The following is a 7,515-nucleotide window of genomic DNA, read 5'->3' as shown; positions in this document are numbered from 1 at the left end:
GTCCGTTTGTAGGAGAGCTTTGACAGCCAGATTCACATGCCCGGTTTGTCTCGCTCATTTTATCGAGCATCTCCTCCAGCTGAAGACAGAAAACACTGTAGTGGAATTGATTGGTTGTCAGCATGTGGAGTAATAGCTTTGCTCATTTTGTGTTGAAAATACATATTTTTTTTCCCCCCCTTCTGCATTGAGAGGCTGATGCAGTGATGAGAGGGAGCAGAGTGATCAATGAGCTGCTGCCTTTGTGAGGATGAATACACCGAGGATATAACACCCATTCTCGCACTGAATGATTCAGTGGATCACCTGACACAAAGTTAACGTATATCATACACCTCTAGTGAAGTGTGCACCAACAATCTCTTGACAGGGTCTATGGAAAATAATGAACATATGATGAAACCATGGGTGCTAAAACTAGCGAATGGTCTGGTCACACTACTGAAGCAACATCCCTGAAAGACAATTCATAAGATCCATTTACAAGTCCCTTAACACACACAGTGTGGTTCACCCAACCAGTGTTGTTTCTCCAGCATGTCCTGCAGTCAAGCAATGCCACATTCATTCCACAGCCCGAGACTTAACAAGAGGGTGATGCAAATTAAAGTGGCATTAATTTCATTACAAGCAGGGAACAGTGAGGGATAAAACATTAGAGTAATTCAGCTGAGAGGCTGACAGCAAACTGAGAAGGCGGCAGTCCATTTGCCTGCAGCAAGTACAGTACAAAACCCCAGAATAACCCCAGAAAAGCAGGGATTTTTTTTTTTGCCACACAACCGCCACTGGCTAATGTGATACAAAGCCATTTCAATAGCTGACTGCACTGATTATAAATTCATAGCAGCACTTCAGAACGCACATCCACCACTGGGTCAGTTCTTACAAACCAGTTTAGAATAAAATACATTCATTTTAGTTAGACAGACAGAAAACACAAAAGTTTCATTTAAGCTTTAGATTACAAGCTTTAGCTATTTAGCTAAAATAATTAATTTAGATAAATCACGTAGAAGAATTTTTGTGGTTAAAAAAGCATTTATTAATATTATCATCTATTAAGGTGTTATCTCATATACTTCCCTGGAAATGGAAGCTCCTTGATTGGTCACTGTGGCCGTGCACTGCACCAGCCTGCTAGGGTTATTTTGAGTGGTTGTGTGAAATGTGTGTTGGTACTTGAGTCTCAAGTGGACTGCTGGCTATGACAGGAAGGGAGGCTCACAGACATCCTTTAAGTGTCACTTTACAAAGCACATTGCAGAGCACAGCGCAGTGGAGATCTTGTATTACCTCTGGTTTTCCAGGTGGAAACAACCCACACTTTGTAAGTTTAAACTCCCAGCATGTTACATACCATACATGTGTTATTTTTTTTTAAATATTTTTTTAAAAAATTAATTTAATTTACTTTATTAATCACAAGCTGGGAAATTACTTCTCTGCATTTAACCCATCACTGATTGAAACACACAGGAGCAGTGGGCTGCAACTATTAGGCGTCCGGGGAGCATATATCGGGGGTTAAGTGCCTTGCTCAAGGGGACATTATTACTACCTACCCGTCCGGTGGGGGAATCGAACCAGCGACCTTCCGATCACAAGCCGTTTCTCCAACATCTAAGCCACGGCTGCCCCCTAAATGAGGAACGCTTCACAAATTTGCGTGTCATTGCAGGGGCCATGCTAATCTTCTCTGTATCGTTCCAATTTTAGTATATGTGCTACCGAAGCAGCACCGTAAGATGTATCTGAACCCAGACAAGATTATATATTGTCATTACCATATGAGAGCAAGTGCCCACAGAAGTTTAGCTGCTCAAAATCCAAACATACACTATGGCAAGATTGATCAAAGGAAGGGTGCATATGCGATGAAGCAGTGCAAGCAGGTGTTTGTGCCAAACCTGTTTGTCCTGTGGTTACCTTATCTTCTGAATGGGCTGACAAATGACTAAGCCACCCAGAGCCAAACAATCATTAGCAGTCTGGAGTCTGAGGCTGAAGAGTGGACATATTTGCAACATCAAAGGAGCTTCCCTACTGTGAACACCCATGCAGCGGCCGTCTTCATAGCACAATGTTGAAATAATTAGCTTCCTGTTGTTGCGTGAGAAATGGAAACAGTATCTGTTTAGTGCAGTTTTACAAACCCTCCAAAGCGACTCAGCTAGTTATTAAGTGCAGTGTTGAGTGGTTTTATGTGTTTATGTAAAGATTCAGTTTGATCATTAGTGACGTGGCTCAGACTATGTGGAGTATCATTAAAACGGCAGGGTAAAATGATCACATCTCTCCTCGGCTTTAATACAGTAAAGCAGGTCTGCTGCTCTGTCTGATGCACCATAGAGATAAAAGGTTTTGAACATGATGACATTTCACCAGACAAATACTGCTTTTTTTAATTTGACCTGAATTAAAGCTTCCTCTGTGATCTTGTTTTGTTTTTTTTCCTGGTAGATTTAAACCGTGTGATTACCATGAACATACATATCTGCATGCACTTCTATGTGTGCAAATAATTCATTATACAACTGCTAATTATGTGGTTCAAGTTACCTGCACACCTTCAAAAATCCTTAAGCTACACTTAATCAGGGTAGATCATAACTGTAGACATCACACTCATTGCTGAAAAGTGCAGAGACCGACAGTGTGGATAAGCCTTGGTGCTTAGTAGGAGATAAAATGGCTTCACTGTGGAGCATAAACATTAGTGGCTGTGGTACATTAAATGTCCCTAACTGGATGAGCCCTAAGCTGAACTTGCTCTCATTGAGAAAGCTTCATTAACCACATGCAAGTCTGTGTGACTAAGCAGTACCCATTATTATTGTGTCTAAAGTCAGAATGCAGAATTATTGTCAGCATTACGAAATGACAAACTAACAGAGCTGTCAAATCAACCTACAGTGCTTTTATGGGACACTACAGTGGTTTGCTTTGCAGCACCGCAAACAACGTGCCTGCATGTGATTTGTTCTAAAATTATAAAGGAGTTGGGTTTTTGTTTGTTTGTTTTTCTATTAGTTCCTGAAAATATGCAAGAATGCGAGGAATCAGCCCAGCACTGACTAATAGGAGACGTAGGCATGAGCGAGACGTGGGGAGGAGGGGGAGGAGAAAATAAAAGCTTGAGAGAGCAGTTGATGTGGGGTGGGTGTAAATGCTGAAAAATGAGAGCTACAAACGACTCTGTGACAGTGCCGTGTGTCGCGTTGGCAGAGGCTTAGGCACACAACGAGTAAGGCTGTGACACTGACAGGCCGAACAGACGACAGCTCATCACAGGGTGTCCCACGCTGTGGCGGAGGGCAGTGATGATGACAAAAAGAGAGTGTTTGTTACTGGCAGAGGTTTCTGGATAATTGGGGATAATCTTCAGCGCTGTCCAAGGCATAATGTGTTGAGTCAAATGGAAAAAAGTAGAGAAATTTGCTTTTGAAAAAATAAAGGACATGGTAAGAAAAAAGGAAATAGTTAAGTGATATATATGGAGGATAAAACCTGTAAGTCATTACATGATGGAAATTTAAGATCATACCATATTGCACCTGGAATTCGGTCAAAGTGATATTTGATCACCCGACCTTCTTTACACGCAATCCAAAACACACTCTGTAACTGAACTTATTTGGATTTAGCGGTGGGTGCCAGCAGCCTTAACTGTACCTCAAAAGCACATTAACATACCAGGAATGAATTGACTCCAGTAATGCTTTAATAAACAGATGAAAAGACCAACCTCGTACAGTTATTTCCTTCCTTGGTTTCATTCGACATTTCCAGCCAAACAAGTTTTCACTGAGCTGGCACTGAAACTGAACTGTTCTCCAAATTCTAAGGGGTAATTAAGACGGATATTAGCAATTAGGATCATCTTAACAAGAAGAAGAAGAAACTTGTTTCCATACCCACTACAGAGGAATGTTCAAGGTGTTACTTTTAACCCACATCCGCAAACAAAAGGAACACCTTTCCCCACAAGCCAGCAGCGGTATCCATATCTGCCAGTCAGACTGCTTTCTTGAAAAGGAGCTCCGATGTTTAGAATACGTGGTGCCATTGGCAGATAGCCGGCAGACAGGCTAGAATGGAATCGGGCACAAATGAGTCCATAAAGAAGCGATCAATTCTGAATAACAAGAAATTAATCTTACAAGCACATTCCACACAGGGATTTGAGAGAGCAGACTGCTGTCGTCAGCCTCCTGGAAGAAGTTAAAAACATTGTCCAGACTTTCTCATTCTAATGTTCCCTTTATGCCCAAGAGAGCTGACTCCATTCGCTCTGATCCACTCAGCAGATTCCATCCCATTTTCCCATCGATTTCCCCCAGCGAACGCCATCCAATCTCACCTACCAAAGAAGAGCAAATTAAAAGCCCGACATGTGGTGTTAGAGTTCAGGTTGAGGCGTGAAAGAAAGAGTGACACAACTGGAGAGCTCGTTGCTACAGTTTTGTTCTCAGCACGAACGAGTCAATTAGACAAAGTGCAGTAATTAGGATCAAAATGTTGGCAGAGAATAAGAGTACCTGCTATTGATATTAGAAGGCACTGTAACGTGCCTCTATAAAAACATCAGAAAATTATGTTTAATTATTAAATCATATTTGCAGAACTTCACATGTGGATCTCCTACATCACATTAAATGTGAAAAGTGCATGTTATTTCTGGGCAAATATCATACAATACCTACATACATTTCAGATGATATTATTTTTAATGATATCTGTGTCTCATTTGCTAAATTATTTCACTTCCTTTCTTGACCTGTCAAAACTTGACTCCCTTCCCAGGCTCAATGAAAATCATATCCTTTCAATCTTGCAGCAACCTTATTAAAGAGTAAAAGCCGCATCAAGGTACTCTTGGTCAGCACAGTCAGCTCATGAAACAAGGTAAATCGTATGAGGAACATTACTGATGGATTACTTCTAACATGCCAGTTCTGAACAGACAGCTTTGGGCTTAATAAGTCTTCTGCAATGCACTTCTGAATTATATCTGGTATGTCAGCATGTTTTCTTAAATCTAACCTGTAGTACTAACTGTTTGTAAGTGAACATGAGAAATTGCAGAGCTGCACGCTGTACGTGGTGTAAGTATACACGCTACGAGCTGAATCATGTAGATCTCAGCTAATGGCAATTGAAGGGAGGCAGAAAATGTGCAGACCTCATCTGAATAAATGTCTATGTTGATGATGGCTGCAGTGAAATTTTTGTACTGATGGTGATAGTTGTAAAGGAAAACCATTTGCAGCTCATAAGAAAAATGCATAATAAAGATCTATGCTTTTGCAACAGACATTTTATACTTAAAGCTTAGCCTTAGAGCATAAGATGGTGCAATACTGAATCTATAAATAAGCTACAGTTAGATTTTTTTTTACGTCTCTCATCTTAATCTTACTCAACTGCATAATTAATTTATAGGTCCCTCTTATGATATTGTGTCTTGTTTTGCTTCCACTCTACTACATTAGTGCACTGCTTAATTATTTCAATTAAAGCCTGTAATTACAAAATAATTACACTGTAATTTTCAGGCTGTAATCCAGGTGTTAGCAAAAACGGCATATTTCCGTCAATCTGTGCTAAGAAAACCCTCCAGAAGTCAGCTGACGTTGGCTCTGTTAACATGCTAACATAGACGACTTCAGTACGCCCACAAGTCAGGTGTGTTTACAAAACACTGATTCTTTGAAGAGCCATATCACAAACACAACATTAATCATATAACATATAACAGCTTTGACAGACCGACATCATCGTTCCTTTAGCAGTATATCTTGGTTGCTAATTAAGCGTTAATGAAAAACCTCCTTTTCACAGCAACTGGATTGTTTCTCCTAAAAGTCTCTCACTGCTGGAAACTCCAGACAGGTTAGAGCAGCTCTGGCTCTGAGGATCTGTTAAATACTGGAGGGCACAGGGGGCATTTCCTTTGTTAAGTGAGGCGGTAAAATGCTTTTACCTTCATGTGTAATACTAGCAGCAAATGTGCATGGCTGAACTCCATTTGGTGTGTCATATCTGTGTTTGGACGTTTCATTACATGCCTGTGTGTGTTTTTTTATGACCAAAAAGAAATATTTACACTCAAGTTAATACTATATGCATAAAATAATGTATGACTGTTATCAAATCTATTTGCTCTGGGTTCCTACAATGGCTTGTAAATGATATCAACAGGTGGGCCAGATTTTCTCAGCAGACTTGAACGATAGATGCAGAGATCCAACATTGATAAATAAATATTTAATGCTCACTGTTTTTGAGATTTTTTTTGTGTGTGTGTGTTACTTGACAATGAAAATGTTACGGCTTCTCATCCTGATTAGAATAAGCTAAATACAAAAGCCGGGATACAACGACCTTAAGGAGGAATTTTGTTTACTTGATTTTAAAATAGACTTGTATTTTCCAATAAAATTTAAAATAGTCTCTTGCACATGTACGGTAAACATTGTTTCTTAATAGTTCATGACCTCAACAACATACTGTATGAACTTGCATCAGTATTACACCACACATTTAAGCACATTCATTCTGATAGCGCTCTTAGCGACATTTTCCTTTCTAAAGCATTCTTTTCGAATGATCTTTTCTACTGAGGTGCTGAACAATGGAAGTCTTTTCAGTGTTTTTTTTCCCTTTTCTTTTATGAAAGCCTAAAGGGAAATGATATGTATTCGTGAGTCATAAGCCTGGTCATTTCCTTTCATGAGACACTTGATCTTTTTGGATGACAGTGTTTCTCGTTTGGCTAGTTACAGACCAAGCCTTTTTTATTCCCAACAGTATTCTGTACATACCACTTCGTTGCTTGTCCTGTTTTTGTTAAGATGATCTAATTATTATATTGACCTTGTGTGCACCTGTACATACTTTACCTAGAATTAGTCTATTGTGCCCATTATTGTCTTTTCACTCTTTTGATGAAACGAAACATGCACCTCTGGGTGGTTCTAAGGTCTTTTCATCGTCTAATTTTATTCTGTGACATTATTGTAATGGTAGCGTGTAGCCGTGCTGCATTTTATACTGGCATCCCTTTAACATACTGGGTCAAAGTTGAACCTAACAAGCTTTATCAGGTGAGTCAGCTGATGAGTCTTGTCTGCCATTATCACTGGTACTGGTGTGTGTGTGTGTGTGTGTGTGTATAGATCTATGGGGGTTTTCTCAGCTGAACACAGGAGAAAGGCAAGAATAAAAGACATCATGTTGTTCACTGATGATATCTTGATCTCTCATCCCCTCTCTGCTTCAGCTATCGCCATACTTGCCATTGCCAGTGTCAGACACATCATCGATCTTTGTTTTTGTGTGAGCGTGTACTGTAACGGTTGTGTGTGTGGTGCTTGTCAGGGCTTACTTTTGTTTCTCTCATATTGACCCTGAGAGGAAAAAAAAAAGAAAAAGCATGACACAGACGGGACTGTGTTACAGCAGTTCATTGCTTGTCAAACTATTTCTAGGACAAAGACTTTTTTGCACTCT

The 7,515-nt window shown here is 39.9% G+C and overlaps 1 non-coding gene across 1 annotated transcript; it reads right to left on the bottom strand.

Moving 5' to 3' along the window:
• Positions 1–1,641: 1,641 nt before the first annotated feature.
• Positions 1,642–1,742, bottom strand: LOC124061281. Its single transcript, XR_006843727.1, has one exon. It is a non-coding gene; the product is annotated as a U6 spliceosomal RNA (small nuclear RNA).
• Positions 1,743–7,515: the final 5,773 nt, after the last annotated feature.

The sequence above is a fragment of the Scatophagus argus genome, chromosome 6 (genome assembly GCF_020382885.2).
Source record: "Scatophagus argus isolate fScaArg1 chromosome 6, fScaArg1.pri, whole genome shotgun sequence".
Lineage (NCBI taxonomy): Eukaryota > Metazoa > Chordata > Actinopteri > Scatophagidae > Scatophagus > Scatophagus argus.
This window is presented reverse-complemented; position numbering and strand designations above follow the sequence as displayed.